Source organism: Halichoerus grypus, chromosome 4 (genome assembly GCF_964656455.1).
Source record: "Halichoerus grypus chromosome 4, mHalGry1.hap1.1, whole genome shotgun sequence".
Taxonomy (NCBI): Eukaryota; Metazoa; Chordata; class Mammalia; order Carnivora; family Phocidae; genus Halichoerus; species Halichoerus grypus.
In genome coordinates this window covers 95,070,726-95,088,794 of record NC_135715.1, presented here as the reverse complement: position 1 = coordinate 95,088,794, position 18,069 = coordinate 95,070,726, and the positions used below count along the sequence as shown (strand labels likewise).

Genomic DNA, 18,069 nt, shown 5'->3' with positions numbered 1-18,069 from the left:
GTATTTATGGGTCTGTTTCTGTTTTTTGTTTGTTTGCTTTTTCATTTGTTTTCCAAACATCTGGGTCTTTTACATGTTTTTAGAAAATAACACAAAATTGTTTTGCAGAAGGGTGATACCGATTCACGTATGTACAAGCCATTTACGAAGCTGCCTGTTATATCATACCTTTACCAGCACTGGGCATTTTTATTTAAAAATTAATAGAATCTTGTGCTCACTTCGGCTGCACATATACTAAAATTGGAACGATACAGAGAAGATTAGCATGGCCCCAGGGCAAGGATGACATGCAAATTCGTGAAGCATTTCATATTAAAAGAAAATTAATAGCATCTTGTTTCTTTGGTTATCAGTGAATTTGAATATTTTTATGTTTGTTATCTGGTTGTATTTTTAGGGTGTTCTTTCTGAAAAAAACAATTCTGACACTTTGCTTTCCTACTTAGAAAGCCCCTGAACCCCGGAGTGCCTACACGTAGGATAAAGTTCTGTGGAGCATGATGGGTATGAGCACATACATTTGAACCAGAGACATCTTTTCCAGCTCCAGTTTGCCATGCAAAATCTGTGTGACCTTGGGCCAGTCCCTTGATCTTTATTTTAATTCCCTCACCCACAAAAATAGGAAAAACAATACCAACCTCCTAGAGTCATCATGAAGATTAAATAAGCTGTCCTTTGTAAGGAACTCTGTAAAGTATAAAATATAGCTCTAGATCAGTCATTGTCATTTCTGTCATGACAACATACAAGACCTATCATGAGGGTGCCTGGGTGGTTCTGTCAGTTAAAAGCGTCTGCCTTCAGCTCAGGTCATGATATCAGGGTCCTGGGATAGGGGCTTCCTGCTCAGTGGGAAGTCTGCTTCTCTCTCTCCCTCTCCCCTTCTCCTGTGCACGCTCTCTCTCTCTCTCTCTCTCACTCAGTCTCTCTCTCTCAAATAAATGAATAAAATCTTAAAAAAAAAAAAAAAAAAGACCGGTCATGAGACTAATAGCCAAGTAACGAGAGACTACTTTCTATTCACCAGGCACAGTGCTGAGCCCTTTACATGTATGAACTCACACCAGCCTCACAACAGCATGTGAGGGAGATGATATCATTATGTTTCTTTAATAGATGAGGGGACTGAGGCACAGAGAGATGAGGTATCTTGCCCAAAATTATACCACTGGGAAGCAGCAAAGCTGGGACTTGAACTTTTCACATTGGGCCCCATCCTTTCTTTCAGGCCTCCTCACCCCTGAGCCACATAGAACTATAGGGTCTTCCCTAAAACACCATGCCCTTTCATCCCTGAGTCTTGGCTCTTGCTCATCCCCTTCATGAACAGGCGTCTCCACCCCCACCTCAAAAGCACAGTTCACCCTTTAAGATCTGACTTAAATGTCCTCTGCTCTGTGGTGAAATCTGCCTCCCCTTACCTGGGTGGTGCTCCATGGTCACTTACACGTTCACCCCTAAAACACTTAGCCCACTGTTTATGTGCTTGTGTGTGCATGTGCATCTTTGTGTTTTGCTTGTAGGTATATCTCCCCTTCTAGAGTGTGGACGTCTAGCAGGCTTCAATTTCTTTTTTCATGGATCCTTAATTCCGAGTATGATGCCTAAAACCTAGGAGATGCTCGGCATCTACTTATTGCACGAATGAACAAATGGTGATCTTGTCGGCACAGTGAGGGGTGAACAGGTGAGAGAACTGGGAGTTTGGGGGCTTTCTGGAGGCCTTCACACAACCTTGCCTACCTGGGTTCTGCCTAGGACTAGTCCTGTAATAAAATAGGCTCTTCCTTTCATACTGGCCATTGACCCCGGCTCGCATTCTGTGCATAAACACCTGTGGTCCCTGGCTACACTCCCAGATCACCCAGAGAGCCACAGCCACATGCTTGGAGGTTTGCATTCCTGCTGGTGGTGAAGGGGGCTGGGCTGCTTCTTATCAGCTCGCCTTGCACTTGATGTCCACAGGCAGCCAGAGGAGACACATCAGCACCTGCGTCAGCTCCAGAAAACCAGCCCTTTTTGAACTTGCTCGTTGGCAGGGGCAGATGGTTGTATGCAAAGGCACCAGAGGTGACCCAGAGCTGGCTGCAAAGTGTGTGTGGACAAGGGGAAGGACAGAACTCAGCTCCTGGGGTTTTCAGGCGAGCTGTAAGAGTGAGTGCAGTATGTAGGTGGGGGGAAGCCCAGGAAGAAATGCGTGGGGTCAATATTTTAACATATTGTATTAGCTTCCCATTGCTGCTGTAACAAATTACCTCAAACCCGGTAGCTTAAAACAGCACAGATTTGTCCTCTTGCAATAATACTAGAGGTTAGAAGTCTGAAATGAGTCTCAAGGGTTCCAAATCAAGGCATCACCAAGGCCATGGTCCCTCGGGAGACTCTAGGGGATGACATTTTCTTGACTTTTCCAGCTTCCGGAGGCTCTTCTCATTCCTGGGCTTGTGGCTCTGCGTCACATCACCGTTTCTCTCCCTGCTTCTATCATCACATCCCCCTTCTTCCTCTTCTGTTCCAAATGTCCCTCTGCCTCCTTCTGATAAGGACACTGGTAGTTGTATTCAGAGCCCACCTGGAGAATCCAGACTAGTTGCCCCCTCTCCCGATCCTTCTGTAATCCCATCTGCAGAGTCTCTTACCACATCAGGTGACATTCCAGGCTCCAGGGACGAGGGCCTGGATGTCCTTGGGGACCCATACCCAGCCTACCACAGATGAGTGTCCCGGTGTGCTACCATGGTTCTCCCCACCCAAGAGTGAGATGCAGGGCCCACTCATTGCTCCCCTCCTTCAGCTGGTGTGTGTTTGCCAGCCCCCACTCTGTACCAGGCTCTGTGGTAAAGAGGTAGCACAATCTCACCTACTGGTCTAGAAGGGGAGGCCAGCTGAAGAGCAAGGGCCGTGCAAGCACAGTGCGACAAACGCCACAAGAGAGGCTTGCAAGCAACAGGGAGGGGCTGTCGCTTCTGGTGACAGATGAGGGAAGGGCTCACGGGGCAGTGAATCCCCTGAGTTTATTCTGAATGGATGAAGAATTTTCCAGGTAGACAGCGTGTGGGGAGACAAGAGTCAGAGCAAAGGAAACAGCAGGGGCTGGTGTGTCGGCACAGGTGCATTTGAAACCTCTAGAGTGAGAGAACGGGGAGAGCTTATCCACATATCTGATTTTCTGTGATTCTGTAGCTTCCACCGTCCAAGGGAGATGTTCCCATGTGCCCAGCTCTGGACCACCCTCGGCCCCATCCTGCACTCCCGTGGCCTTGCTGCTCATGAGAGCATCTTTTCACTTTCTGACTCCAGCTCTTTCCCATAGGGCTGCTTGGGAGATGGGCACAGTCTCTCCTCTCCTTCCCGGGTGTGCCTGTGCACTAAGCCCCCTTGGCATCGGTTCCTCTCGAGCACGCCTCCTGGCTCCCCGGGGCAAGCCTGTTAATGCCTGACTCCCTGCAGACAACTCAGCCTGCACAGCAGGTGGGAGCTCAGGTCCACGGGTTATGTGGAATGATTCCATTGAAAAGCTCACAGGTAAAATTTCTGTAGAGACTGTGAACATTTGACAGTGAAGCTTGAGGAAGGCTGGGGCTGGAGTGGAAGCAAGATGCAACACTGGGTTTGCGGAGTAACACCTCTCCTCCCTCCAGCAGTATTTTATCAGCTCAATTAATTGCATGGGGGCTAGAAGCTCCTTAGAAATAATGAGGACAGTCCATGCATGTCAGAGAGGAGGGGTGAGAATACATCCAGAAGCTAGATTTCAGGGGAGACCACAGGGTTAGAACCCACCATGGTGGATGGAGGAGTCTGACTCAGGAACGTTCTGGGCCTCGCAATCTGAGGGCTGGAGGGGAGCAGTGGTTCCTGGAAGAGTGGGGTACCTGTCTTTTGAACTCACCCTTGAGCCGTTCACTTTGGTGTTTGTTACAGAGGAGCAAAAGGCTTACAAATTAAAATAAACCTGTAAATAAAGATACAGCTTTAAGGGACACAAACAACTAAGTGTGGGATCCCCTGTAAAAGTGCAGAATGTAGGGGAGCGGGGAGAAGGAAGGGGGCCCCCACCCCAAAAGCCAGAGTGGTAGACACAAGTCATCAGGCAGGGGTCTAAGGCAGCATAGGAGGTGAGGGGAGTGGGGAAGGGACGGAGATGGCCGGGGGCAGAGCACAGCCACCAGTGGGGAAGTGGGGGGATGGTGAGGAGAATAAGGAAGCATCTTTGTAATCTCTCCCCAGAGTCCCTCCCTGCACCCTGCCTCTCCCCAGGCAACCCTAGTTTTTTAAATGAGGGTTGTTTGGTTCTACCTGCTGTCAAGGCTTTTGTGAGATTCAAATGAAATCAAGGTCAAGGTGCTTTGGAAACTTTCAGGTGCTTAGCACATGTAAAGCAAATGGGACTTATTAAGGGATTGTAATAGGGCGTCATATTCTCAATTTGGTGGAGAAAGTGGTAGGAAATACAATTTGCTTTGAATGTGAAAGCTTTTCTTTTTCAATTTTTTCATCCAGAAACATGGAAAATTTTGATGGGATCCATGTCTCCCTCACTCACCCATTTATTCATTCATTTATGCAATGTGTGCGTGCGTGCTGCTCCTGCTGAGGGGCAGGCCTGGGCTGGGTGTGGAGCTGCAGCGGGGACACGGTGCCCAGAGTGTGCCCCCCACCCCCCGGAGGGTCTGCCGCACCAGGACTCCCTCCCAACGCAGCGATGGGGGCCGCCAGGGGGGCCTGGCCTACCAGAATATCATAGAAAGGGCATCTCTTTCAGGCCCTGGGAGCCAAGGATGTCAGACCCGGTGAAATGCCGCCTGGTGATGCACTGGACTTTTTAAGGGCTGCTGACAGCTGTCGTTAGCTCAGCGTTAGGACAGGAGCTGTGATAATCACTGCTGAGTGACTGTAAACACTGAGCGTCCCTGAAGAATATTCAAAGCATCGGGCAACTTGTTAGCTTTTGTCTGGGCTGGGGAGAGGAAAGGGAAGTTCCGTCGGGGAGAGCATTTGCCATAGTAAAAACATAAAATCAATCGTATGGTTCTAATTTAATTTTAATTCACATTTTTATATGTGGAGTTTGTTCGAAGGGCTGACATTTTGCTGTGAAAATCTATAAGGGCTGAATTGTCCTCGAATTAGAAGATTTTTAAAAGAAGTTCTTTGCCACTGGGTTGCAATTTGTTAAAACAAACAATAGCATAACCACGCTGCAATCGGATGCCAAGATATTACTGGACTCAGCGAAAATCAAGTAATCTTTTTTAGGTTCTATTCTCTCCCAACTAAGCTCCCCAGCAATGTCAGAAAATGACAAATTGCAGGATGAATCTAAGAGCAGTGCCTTCAAAAATACAATAGTTATACAAGCCATCTATTGTTAATGAAGAATATAATGCAATTTGCCTGTCTGTAATACAATTATGCAAATCAAAAGAGGAACTATCCCGAAATCTCTTTACATTCCGATTAAAATGAGATAATTTATCAAACAGAATATTACTGATTATGTTTATGTGTTGCACATTAATCCTGTTACAATAATGTATCCTTCTCCTAATGTAATGGATTTGTGCAATCTAACAGAAAATGACTTTTATACTCTCCACAATTATAAAAATATTCAAAGCATATCCATCCCAGTGCAATAGCACATGTCTACAACTGTACAATAAACCTATTAAAACAAGCAGAGCTTATGAATGTAACCTTCATCCCAATAAAGATGACAGTACATTCAATTTTATTGTACTCATTATGGGAACAACTCCATAGATGATAAATAGTAGGAGTAAATTAGTTTAACCTTCTTTATCTTCTTTTTTTTTTTTTAAGAAAAAAAACGGGCTTTAATCGATGGCGTTAACATCCCCCTCCCCATCTGGATCTTCCTTCAGTTGGTCAAATATGACATTATTTTATATATGAGAGATTTCTGGGAAATCTTTCATAAATTAGTTTACTCCTATTCTACCTCTTGGTAGGTGTTTGAACTTGGTACATTTCCATAAGGTCAGGAAATTTACACACCGTATCCCTTCCCATGCTGTACGTATTCATGGGTATTGGGAAATATGTATGTTCTAGTTGGGAATATGGCTTCAGCTGCAGTCATCTAGAGGGGCACGGGAATCTCCATTCTAACACGTACATCAGAGCCAAAAACTAATGAGTAGCATTGTCAGGAAAAACAAGAGCCCCAAAAATTGGCGAAGATCTCACTTGCACTTCCATTGCCAAGGATAATCATTTTTGCATTTAAACTAATCTCTTCCACCTTGAGGAGAGTCATTAGCATCTGACAGTGAGTGATAATGTGCTTAAATTTCACACCTCTTGGCCTTGTCTGCATTGTCAACATTTCCCACATTGCATACCTCCACACTAGGCATACAGGTTGACTTAAACAAATGTTTATCTTTTGTGGTGAAATTGTAAACCCTAGTGTTTTGCAAGTTCTGAAATTGTTCCCCTTGCCTTTAAACACCTTTAAGCCAGTTTTGCTGCAGGTTACACCTGAGGTATTATTTTCCCCACAATGCCAGGGTTCTCTCCCCCCTTCTGATTAGGTTGACCTGCCAAGTCAAAAAAAGACAAAAACTCTATGAAAAGCAGCATTTTTTTTCACTTCTAAACAGCTGATTGTGCGCTCACACACACATATGAACACGAGGTACAACAGACAAATCTATCAGCCTTCACCTCAGCAAGATAGCATTTATTCCGACTGTAAAAGGGTACAAGTTCTCTTGGAGATATGGGTGAGGAAGGAAGGGGGATGAGGAAGGAAAGGGAGGAAGGAAGGAAGGGTGTCATTCATTGTTTAATAAACAATGGTTCCTGCAGTACAGGAGAGGCAGAGTTGGAACATGGCTTGTCGTGGCTGATAGGTATTCTCTTTTCATGGGTTTACCAGTTGGTTTGGAGAGCCGTTGACTTGTTTTCCCTCAAGTGTGGACTGTCTCAAGTGGAGACATTTGATGAAGGAGGAATGCATATTGTCCCGGGGCTATCTGGGCCAGTTTTGCTCCCCTGCTCAGGGGCAAAGGAGCATTTTCCACTCAGTAAGATTTCCCAGGCTAGAGCAGGGAGATCTGGAAGCTTAGACCCATTAAAAATGGGAACATTAAAGATGTAGTCATAACAGTAGAAATAAGAAGTCTGAGGGACAGCACATATGGAAAACATCAATCTCCCTGCCGGCCCAGAAGGAGACCATGCCTCCCTTTCAGACCCCAGTGTGGTGGAGGGTGGACTTACAGCTAAGGGTCGGAAGACAATGGCAGTGAGAGAACAGGATTCTGAGGGTGATCTAGGCTCATCAGAGTCGTGCCGGTCTGTCTGAATGTGCTGTGGGCACAGACATGTGTTTGCTCTCACACAGTTTCTTTGGCTCTGAAAGATGTTTCCTTCATTGTCTCCAGCTCACCTTCATGTCAGAGGGGTCTAGGAATCCCAGTCCAAAGAAATTGTGTCGAGAGCAAACACGTGTCTGGTGGAAGATAGAACAAGGACATCCTGAGCAGGATGAACAATGGCAAAGAGTTCATTTCTGTAGTCAGTAAATATTAACCGAGTGCCACCTGTATGTCCAAGTAATGTTCTTGGTATTTGGTACATATCGGTGAACAGATAGACACAGATCTCTACCTTCATGGAGCTTACAATTTTAGAGGAACAGAATAGACAGTAAATGAGTAAACAATAAGTATGGTAGGGACGCCTGGGTGGCTCAGTTGGTTAAGTGTCTGCCTTCGGCTCAGGTCATGATCTCGGGGTCCTGGGATTGAGTCCTGCATCAGTCTCCTTGCTCGGCAGGGAGCCTGCTTCTCCCTCTGCTTGTGCTCTCTCTCTTTCTGACAAATAAATAAATAAATAAATAAAATCTCAAAAACAAAACAAAACAATATAGAATGGTAGCAGGCAGCAAATGCTGGATTTAAAAAAAAGTAAAAAAGTGAGAAAGATCAGTCATGAATGTGGGGGAACGGGGCCTGCAATCTTAAAAGGAAGTACAGTTTTGTTGTCAAACTTAAAAATATATATATTTTCTTTAAATAAAGCAATCTGTCTAGTAAAGGCCTCTGTTACCATGGGAATATGCAACTAATTAGCATTTCCATAAACAAGTGTGAATTTTGATACACAGGTCCTTTAAGGGTCTGTTGCCAACTGGTAACTTCCTAGAGTTTCCATCTGAAATAAAGATGTAAGAAGAAAATTTTGATTCCTTATTTGTTAGTTATTCTCTTCCACTCTGGACAATGGTCAATAGTTTTAATTGGAATAAAATATTCATAATTGGTTTTAGCCTGATTATGCTTATTTGGGGCAACTTAGCTCAGTTTCTTTAGAAGAAAAATGGTTTAGGGATCCCAAAAGATAGCATGAGGGACTATGCTTGCCCCCAAAGTTTCCACCAGTTTCTTGGTGGAATTTCCCGTTTTAGCTGAGGCTGTCGACCTTGCCCTGTGCCCTTGAACCAGACTAATGATCCAAATATGTATGTCACCAATGCTCAGTCAAATTGGTTGCAGAGCATAACCCTGATGCTGCAGTGGCCCACCCAGATCCCCATTTAGGGTGGAAGCACTCATTTCCCCAGCTGCTAGGAGCATTGGCAGCGTCCAAGGTCACAGCCCCTCCTGGGGGCAGCCCTGTTCAGTGACTGGCCAGCGAGGGGGGATCATAAATGCCTGGTCCCCTTGCCTCAAGCAAGGACAGCTCTGAAGGGTGGCCCAGAGCTCCAGGGCTCCCCTTTGGGATGGCTGAGACCTCTGCTGGGCTACATTTCAGTCCAACTTCTCCCTCTGCCCAACACTGCTTCCTTTATTTCCCCCCATAAGCGTCCTGCATGCAAATTGCCTTCCCAGAGTCTGTTTCCCTGGGAAACTGATATAAGGAACTTCATTTCAGCTCTGCACGCAGAGAGCCACTGCAGAATCAACAATTTATACTGATTCTGCCCTTGTACTTACACTCAATTTCATGATCTTTCTGCCAATTTCTGATCCTTTGGCTCTCTTTCCTATATCCAATTTCACCCTCCCTGTTTGGACTGCATGATGCCTTCAGCTTCCTGGGTTTTAATCTCTGCCCCTACCAACTCTGGCTTTTTCTCTAAAAATCTCATCCCTTCTAGCCTCAGCTACCAGGACGTAAAGCTGAGGAACTAGCTTTCCCTCTCCCTCCATCCTGAGCGGCTGATTTCAGAAATGACTTTTCCTTACGGGTCATGCAGCCCTCACTTCATCCAGTGGTGAGGCTCTGGCAACCTGAGGGGTAAAACCCTGCAACACACAACACACGGACACAATATGCCTGAAATTACAGGCTAGTCGCAACATTAATGGGGTCATTCCCTTACAGACACTCTTGAGTTTATGTACACATACCGGTTCCCGAAGCACAGTGTACTTGAAACGAAAGTGCAACAATTGTGATTTTCAGTGATAATATTTTTATGATGATGGGCTTGGGTTTGAACCCCTGACTTAGAGGGTCATAACTGACTTAAAAATATACTTTGATTTTTCCTGAAATAATCCTCCTCTTGGTATAATATTTCCAAAGGGTTTTGTAGGCACAGCTTTTCCCATGTTATTTATTCCAAATGAAACACCACCCCAGTGTAAGTGACTTTTGGTGCCCCTTAATATCTCAAGAATTTTTTTCAGTGCCTGTCTGTCTAAAATTATCCACGGCTCCTGCACGGGTGGGTAAAGTTAGTGTCTCCAAAGAGTTATAAATCCAGTGTCCCCACTGAGCCCATTGTTTCAGATCCAAAAGTGTATGAATTGCAGCCCCAAGATTTTTCTTTATTCTTTGTTATGAAATAGGTAACCAGATCTCGCTGAATGGAAATCCTCCTTCGAAGACTATCTGGCATCCGACTCGACTTTCAACTCTTGCAAACCTTATTTTGGAAAAATGGCCATTTATAATATCAACATTTCTGATCATGTTTTAAAGACGGTTACAGGCGTTTGGAGTAACCACATGCCAAAGCTGTCTACTTCTAATCTAACAACCCCCTAGGTTGAAACCAGAGAGAAACTTAGAGACAGGCGGCCAAGAGCCAAAATACTCTTGGGGGATATTTATAATCCCCCAATTCAACCAAAATTGTTTCCACTCAAAATTAATACTTGGAAACAGATTTTGAAGCCCAAATTTAGACTCTGCCTTCAGTTTCTTGGGCCATCGCAGAGCCAACTGCTTGAAATAAATGTATTTGAAGCTGATTGAACATTAAAATGATTGTCTGTTACATCGAAAAGATGAATAACACGTAGTATTTAAAGAGATGACCATCTTTATCCCAGAGCTCTCATAGCCAAGGACCATGGGTTGGCTGACGTCCACGGCGAGAAAGGGTAAGTTCCAAGCATGTGGACTATACCTCTGTTTACGCATGTGATTCCCCTATAGCTCGACTAAGACTCTCTTGTTTGGTGAACGTAGCAGCAGTTCTTATTTATGGAGGGAATGTGATATGCTGGAAAACATTTTGTCCTTGGAGTTAGAAAATCTAGGTTCAGAGTACTGCTTTATCAGTTCTGAGTACTATAATCTTAACAAATCTTTTCATCTCTTGAAATCTCAGTTTCTCCAGATGTAAAAGGAGGTTAACCAGCCCTGCTCTGGCACGCTCTTACAGCAGTTAGAGGCTCAAATAATAAAATAAATGTGAAAGTGCTTTATCATTCTTCCAAAGTCACGGTGTTACTTGTGTTTTTTTTTTTTAACTTACTTTTTAAATATCAACAATGCTTGCCATCTCAAATCGGAGTATCAGACCTTATGTAACCAGAACATTGCTGTGAATGCAGAAGCTTAAGTATAAAGGAAATGGATTTCCCAAAGATGATCCCCCATATTGGACACTAATTAGGGCATTGTCTTTGTCCCATATCTCTACAAAGACATTTTTCTTAGATTTTTTTTTTTAAGATTTTATTTATTTATTTGACAGAGAGAGACAGCTAGAGAGGGAACACAAGCAGAGGGAGTGGGAGAGGGAGAAGCAGGCCTCCCACCTAGCAGGGAGCCCGATGCGGGGCTCGATCCCAGGACCCTGGGATCATGACCTGAGCCGAAGGCAGACGCTTAACGACTGAGCCACCCAGGTGCCCCTTTTTCTTAGATTTTAAAAGGTATGTCCTGGCCACTCATCACAACCATTTTAAAAGTTTGAGATTTTAATTACTCACTTATTTCCATATTCATGCATTTCACAGAAATGTTTTGAAGTTACGTGAGGTTCCAGACAATATTCTATGTTAGGATTGCCAGATAAAATAAATTTGAATTTCAGATAAACAGTGAACAATTTTAAAGTCTAATGGTTATATTTTAAATTTATCCTCATAGTTAAAATTGCCCCTGGATCATTGACAACCCAGCCAATGTTTTAAAATACTGTGTTGGCCAAAACTAAAACATATTGCATAGGACATATTTACGCTAAAAAGTTATTCACTGATTATATGAAATTCATATCTAACTGAGCATTCTGTCTTTTGATTCGCTAAATCTGGCAACCCTATCTATGTGCTGTGAATGTTGTGGTAGCTGCCCTCGGGCAGCATCCATCCATGGAGTCAGACAGACAACAAACAAGTGAACAAAAAAGCCAAGTAAGTATTTTGAACACAAATACAGCTGAGTAAGGAGATAGTGATGAGGGTGGCCCTATTTTAAAAGAGTGGAAGGGAGATGACTCGAAGCAGACATCTAAAAGCAGTAGTGAGCCATATAAAGCTACAGGGGAAGACCTTGTTGGCAATGAACTTGTCATATGTGAGGAGCTGTGAGGAGGCCATGGGACCAGAGCCCGGTGTGGGAAGAAAAGGCAGTATAGGTGAGAGCAAGGATGGAGGGTGAGGCCCCATCTTAGCACCAACAGTTTGTAGGCCAGGGGTTTTGTTTTCGTTTGGCTGTGACGGGGAGCCATGGGAGGGTTTTCAGCAGGGGCGAGATTTGATCAAGCTAATAATGGAACTCCAGGAGCTATGTGGGGAAAGAGGCTGCAGAAAGGCACAGGTGAGAGCAGGATGCGTTAGGTGCTTATCGCAGAGTCTCAGTGAAAGGTCATGGGGACTTCCACTAAGGTGGAAGCAGAGGAGTTGGGAAGAAATGCTTGGAGTCATGACCTCTTTCAAAGGTGGAGCCAGCAGAACTTGCTGTTGGGTTTGATATAGAATATGAGGAAATATTGGCATGAGCAATGGGATGAGTGGCGGTGCCATTTACTGAGATGGAGTAAAGCTCATTTGGGAGGAAGTGGGACATTCTGGTTTGGACATGTTATATATGAGGGGCCATTAGCTACTTGAGTGATGGCACTGGAATATGAAGGTAAGCATATAGGATGAGCTTGGAGACGTAGCAGAACCTGTGCCATCTGGGATCTCACTGGCCATAGCAAAAAACCTGGAGATTATTTTAACATTATAAAATGTCAAAAACAGATTTTTTAAAATATGGAAATGAAGTAATTTAACTTCCATTTTAAAGGATCACTTTATTGGATGAAAAGGAATTGGTGGGTGTGTATTGGGGGGGGGTGCGTGGAAATGAGCACTGTGAGTTCAGGGCTTCTTCCCTGAACAGTCTTGTGAGATTTTAGATTCTTTTTCAAAATGTATGGAGTGAAGATTCTGAATTCCTAGCAAGTTCCCAGTGACACATATATGTCTGGTTGTGGACCATACTTTGAGCAGCAAGGTGATAGGAGACTATTATAATAAAACTGGTGAGAGATGATGGTGGTTTGGTGCTGGTGGGCATGGAGAGAAGTGGGCAGATGTGAGATGTAATTTGGAGGGAGAAGTGACAGGAGAGGTGTTGGATTATATGTGAGGGTTAAGGGAAAAAGAATAATCAAAGATGATGCTGAGATTTCTGGCTTGAACAACTGGATGGGTGTTAGTGTCATTTACTGAAGAGTAAAAGGCTGGAGATGGTGCAGGTTTTTTGAGGGAGTGGAAGGGGAGTGAGGGGTTCGGCTTTGGACATGTTAAGGATGTGCCACCTATGAGACAGCCAAATAGACATGCCAGGTTGGTAGTTGCATACAGGAATCTGGAATTCAGAGCAGAGCTCTAGGCTTGAGTAGAAATTTGTGAATTAGAAACACATAGAGAATATTGAAAACCATGGGACTAAATGTGCCAAGCTAGGGAGAGAGTGTAGACAGGGAAAAGAAAATGGCCCAGGATTGAGCAGAATGCAATGCAGGTGTGTATATCATAACCCCCAGAACTAGATAAAAAACAGCAAAGATCGGGGGTCAAATCCTTCCAAGCTCACCAATGCCAGGCACACAGATAAATGAGAGAAGAGGGCTGGTTGTAAGACAATAGGGAATAGTGAAGGCCGTGGATCTCCCAGATGTGTATGACTCACCTAGATGGTAGCTACCATCCCACTCCACCAGCTGATTGGTGCCAGGCATTAGGGCTAGATCCTCCAAGTTTGCAAGAGAAGCCAGAAATGCAGATTGTTTATGGGAAACCCTTTAAGTGTTGGCAACCAACCCAAGGCTTTCAAATACTATGCTGGCCAAATAAAATACATCAGTGGGATGGGCCTAACCCATGAGCTCCTGGTGTGCAAGCTTCAGCATAGACCCTTTAAGGTATCAGATTTAACATGAGCTGTTTTAATTACTATTGGGGAGGGAAGGCAGTGGCCTGGAAGGTTTATGACATGGAGGGATTTCCAATTGTCCTGAGGTACAAATTTGAGTCACGGTCACTGGTTTACAGAGTTAGTGACTCCAGCTAAGCACTGAGCACCCACATCGCCACCAGAATTTGCAGTTCTCGACTCATGGTGATGTGTAATCCTCATGCAGCAGAAAAGGCCAACACACTGTTTTCGTGAGGAATGGTCGCATTCAGTTTTAGTTTAAGTTGTAAAGCGGTGAAAATTTGGCAGGGGGCTATGTATAGTAGGAAACTAGTTGGAAATGTGATTCAGGAAAAAGCTACCAGTCTTGATAAAATTTCCACAGCCACAGATGTGGAGGTTTGTGAAGGTCTCTAGAGGATGCTTTGGAAGATTTCTGAATATAAAAGAGAGACAATGTGCAGTCTAGTTGAGCACCTGAACAAGTTAAGGAACCAAGTCCCTTAATGGCAGCTCAGACCTCCTATAAATTAAGGGCTCAGGTGAAAAGAAGGACCTTCTCAGAAAGGGGAGACTTGTATTTGGTAACGAGGTATATGGATATTCACCTGTGTGTAAATCTTTGCTCCTCTGGGTCACAGCAGTCTTGGGACACAATTAAGGGTGTGGGTAATAAACCCAACTGTTTCTGACTTGAGGTGCCCCAACCAATGTCTTCACGTGGTATCCAAGCTTTCCTTCACTTCCTCCACCGAGTTCTCCAAGTACGTGACACACCAGTACACAGATCGTCCCTCCAGTTAGCAGCAATATTCCTGGTCTATGCTCCTTATCATGGTGGCCCCAACTTGTGATTTAATGGTCAGCACCACTGGCAAAAAGAGACTAAGGAGGAGCTTGCCACTGGAGAGAAGAGGCCAGTGAGAACACCCCTCCCACCCACTTCACTAAGCAGAAAATTATTCTCTCTGCCTCACTATCCTCATCTGTAAATAGAAATAATAATACAGATTTAATAGGGACAGTAGTGCCCCACTGTAGTGACTGGTATTCAGTAGGTGCTCAATCATTTTCCTTCCTTCCATTTCATTTTCACGTTTTCCCCAAATCTCAAAGTCTTGGATGCCAAATTGTGTATCTCCAAATCCTTCCTCTTTCAGAAAGCCAAGGGAAGGATAGAGGAAGATGACCCCAGAGTCCTACCCCAATATCCCAGCATTCTCTAGGTGGGAATGCACAATGAATTTTTTTTTTTTTTTTTTCCTGGAAACCTTGACCCTTGCTACACTTAATAAATCAATTAGTAAGCATGGCCCATTTATTCTACAAACTTTTACTTATTTACCATATGCTCAGTGTAAGACATGATCTTGGCCCAGGAGGGGCGAGCCATCCAATGGGGAATATTTGACTTGTAAACAAAAAGTGCCATAAAGCATTGCAAATATGTATTGGGTGGCAGATGTTGGAGCCAGATCACCCTCACATCTGGAAAAAATATGGATTGCAACATTTTCTGAGCAATGTCTTCCTCCAGAGCTCTGTAAAAGTACTCGGCATGCCGGGTACACAGGGCATGATGGTGTCCCTGTGTTGCCCTTAGGCCTGTTGAGGCCAGTCTTTCTTGCAGCTTGGTTAGTCCCTCTCCTACTGTAACAACAAGGCAGGCAATCGTGTGGATCACGAGGTCCAGTCTCTCCACGTGTCATGCGGTGGTATCCATCTATGTGAATCTCGTTATATCAAGGGACAGAGAAGACTACACCAGCTGGTCTTGAAGAGGGAAGAGCCAACCTCAGTCAGAAGGGGTCAGGGCTGGGAACTGGGTACCATGTGGTGAACAGAACATATGACTTCCCTCTTGATGTTTCCTGAGGGAAACTCCGCTCTCCCGCCTGACAGGGCTGGGAATGAATGGCCTGCAGACTCTTGTTTTCACACAGTACATCAGGTCTAAGCAAAAGGTTTGTGCTGCTGCCAGGCCAGAAAGTGATGGCTCGGCATCATTTATGGAGGAGAGGATGTTTTAAAGCAGACCCCGGCTCCCTGAGAGCTTTGGATGGGGCCTCCTGGGACATCTGGTCCCCGAGGCCCATCCAGTGCCGCCCCTTCCAGGCAACCCTCAGGACTGGGGAATGCCTTGCATGCTTCAGACATCTGGGGTGTTACTCAGATCCTTGCCCTCCACCTCTTAGTGAAGAGAACTGTGGTCTATAAATGAAGATTAAAGAAAAATAAAAGCTGGTCATTTATCTGAGCAAGCATTGCATGGGCTGCTTTGTCATTAGAGCTTTCGGGGTCTTAATACTATTGGTTATTGTCTAGCCTGGCCATTAAATGGTCAGCCTGACTTGAGCCACCAGGCAGCAGCCAATAAGGGCAAATGCTCAGCACTCCCCTCTGGACCATAGACTGCATTCTGGACCCCTTTGTTTGGCCAAGCTTGAGTTCTCATTCAGACCTCCTGCTCGTTGTCTTGGGTCCCAGGACCCACACTCGGTCTTTGCTTTTACTCTTCAGCCTGCCCTTCTAGTGCAGAGTTTGCTTTCCTCCTCAGATGCCCTGCACACCCCAGTCCTTTTCACCCTTCCTTTCCAGCCTCCACTAGTGATACTCTCCCTTCCTTGTGCCCCAGGATATCCTTGTAATCTGTCCTGCCTGGACTTGCTTGTTGAGGCTGCCTTATTCTTGCAGATCTTTTCTGTCCTCCTCTTTGAGTAATTTTTTAGGTATATCCTCAAACTCTAGGTTCAACAGGTGCCAAATCAGACCTCAAAGAGCCCAGACAGAAAATAAGTAGACATGTGAGAGTGGTGAGGACTGGGACAAACTTCAGGGCTCCAGGTATTGTCACCTTCTGGAACGAAGGTCCTGTGATGCCAGTTCTGATTTTCAAAGAGAAGTCAGAAATCTGAATTTTTTGCAAATTTTCCATGAAAATGTCTTTTTAAGTTACTATTTATGCATGTTAAAAAAAACTCTCATAGTATGAAAGGTTTAGGAGAAAAAGAGTATATCCTACCCTACTCTTCCCTACCACCTGTAACTCATTTAGCTGTTCTGGTATTTAATTTATTTCTTGATTTGTCAATTTTTCACAGTATCTACCAACTTCTAAATTTCTAGTATGGTAGTTACATGAACTCCTTCTCCCACTTTCTCTTCCTTATCATCTCAATATGATTATGTCATAATTGTTGGTTATGTCAATTGTCAACTTTAATATTATTATCACTGTATAAAAACTAGTAGGCCAAGGAGTTCACTATGATTACATTTCCTTTTTCAAACATCTTTTATTTTTTATCTTTCCTGGATTTAGCTGTTGCCTTGTGATTTAATTTCCTTGGTTTTCTATATACTTTTTGAATGTAGCAGAGTTTTTTGGGTCATTTTCCTCCCAAAGATTTCAACAGCTCTCGCAAACACCCACCAATATTATTTTCTATATTGTGAAATGTGTTGATTCTACTTTTTCTTAAAGACTTACCCATTCTCCTGTTCCCTGTCTGAATGAATCACTCTTTAGGCCTGCCACATAAATGATATCCTGAGATTTCCCTTTGTGACTTGGAAGTGTTGGACCCCTATATTCTTTCTTGATTTATTCTTTATTTTGTTTTTCCGGAGCACAGACTCCAGGCCCTTCCCTAGAAAGGGTTCATGAGCAGTAATTTTTTAATCCTTACTTGTCTAAAAATGCCTTTATTCTATCTACACATTTGATTATCTTAACTAGGTATAGAATTCTGGTTTGAAAATTTGAAATAATTTTCCTCAGAATATTGAAAGCATTGTTCCATTGTCTTTGAATTTCTTATGTTGTCATTTCTGATTCCAAGTTTCTATTAGGTGATCTGGTATTTTGTCTTCCTCTTGACTTTTGGTATTTTATATTTGCCCATGGTATTTTACATTTCAGTTATGAGCCTTGGTTCTCTTGCATTCATTGCATTTTATATCTGATGAGCCCTTCCAATTTGGAAACTAGATCTCTTCACCTTCTGGGGCATTTTCTTAATTTCTTTTTTTTTTTTAAGGTTTTATTTATTTATTTATTTATTTTTAAAGATTTTATTTATTCATTTGTCAAAGAGAGAGAGAGAGAGAGCACAAGCAGGAGGAGCTGTAGAGGGAGAAGCAGGCTCCTCACTGAGGAGGGAGCCTGATGTGGGGCTAGATCCCAGGACCCTGGGATCATGACCTGAGCCAAAGGCAGATGCTTAACCGACAGAGCCACCCAGGCACCCCCATTTTCTTAATTTCTTTGATGATTTTCTTTCTTCTAGTTTATTTGTTCTCTTTTTCAAGACTCTCTATGAATAATGAACCTCTTGGACTGAAGTCTTCAACTTTTAAATTTTTCCCTGTTTTCTCGTTCTCTTTTGTCTTACTTTCTACACAATTCCTTCATTTTGGTTGTGGTTTTGCAGTGTA

The 18,069-nt window shown here is 43.9% G+C and overlaps 1 non-coding gene across 1 annotated transcript; it reads left to right on the top strand.

Annotated features, from left to right (window-relative positions):
- Positions 1-213: 213 nt before the first annotated feature.
- Positions 214-320, top strand: LOC118543892 (U6 spliceosomal RNA). Its single transcript, XR_004921313.1, has one exon. It is a non-coding gene; the product is annotated as a U6 spliceosomal RNA (small nuclear RNA).
- Positions 321-18,069: the final 17,749 nt, after the last annotated feature.